Below are 1,223 nucleotides of genomic sequence, written 5' to 3'. Positions count from 1 at the left end.
CACACACACACACACCCGCCTCAGTCTTTGCCTAGAGTAAGAAGCCACCATGCAGAAAAATAGATGGTTGTGATAGAACTGCTGTCCTTGGACTTGTGCTCACAAACTCTCATTGCTGCCCATCAAGCTGTGGGTGTGACCTGGTGGCGGAACACTGTGGGTGTGGCTCAGTGACAGAACTCTTGCTTTGCCAGGACCAAGTCTGGATTGGGTCCCTAGCACTGAAAATACAAATAAATAAAAATCTGTTTCCTCTCCCTCAGAGTCTTCACGCGGATGGCAAATGTCTAGAGGTCAGAATTCATAGGGGCCCTTCACAGCTTGCTCCCAGGCCCCCTGGTGGACAACTACCTTCCAACAGCCCATTAATAAAAATCTCCCAAAGTGAAATGCTCATGGACCAAATCAAACTATACAAAGCATCCCTGCGATGCTGATGTGACGCATACTTGACAGAAACGTTCAATTGTCGTTTTTATAAATATAGTTTTGTTAGCATTATCTGATTGACTTCGGTGGATAATTGTTCTGTATTCCTAAACTATAAATAATTACTCTTTATAGGTACAGACCAAACTGTTTTTACAAAATGGCCACTTTGTATTTAGATATTTGGGTATCCAGAAGCGAGGGGAATGTAAAGTGTTTGTCTCCTCCTGCTGTGGAAATAAATATGCCAGGGCGGATGTCTCTCTGGATCATCCCCATAAGCCCTTTCAGAACCACTCACTCCTTGCTACATAGTTTTCTTTTATACCAGGTCTACCAACTCCCACTTTCTGCCTTCCAGCTGGGTTCAGTCAGGGGAAGAAATGACAGAAAGTCAAATGGAAGAAGGAGAGAAACATGTTTAAGTGCCACACGTTTATGTGGACGGTCACAGGTCCTGTCAAATGTCTTCCCTCAGCTCCAGGTCTTGCTCGGCCTTGAGGAAGTTGTCCCTTCCTCTGAGTCCTCCAGAATGGTGACTGCTTCCTCCCATTTCTAGTCCTGGTCTTTCATTACCCCACACTGGTTTGATTTAACCTTTCACCTGACTGCTTACTGGTCCCATCATTCAACTCTCTTGGGCCACACCTCTAAACTATGCCATCTGCTTCCTGTCTGGACAGATGCTTTGAAATTTCTTTCCAAACCAAGATTTCTTCTGCCATTGCATAGAATTTGTTTTGTATCTTAGAGTGAACATAGAACTGCTTCTTTCAAAGTCCCTGAAGTCACTT

The sequence above is a fragment of the Mastomys coucha genome, unplaced genomic scaffold (genome assembly GCF_008632895.1).
Source record: "Mastomys coucha isolate ucsf_1 unplaced genomic scaffold, UCSF_Mcou_1 pScaffold6, whole genome shotgun sequence".
Taxonomy (NCBI): Eukaryota; Metazoa; Chordata; class Mammalia; order Rodentia; family Muridae; genus Mastomys; species Mastomys coucha.
This window is presented reverse-complemented; position numbering follows the sequence as displayed.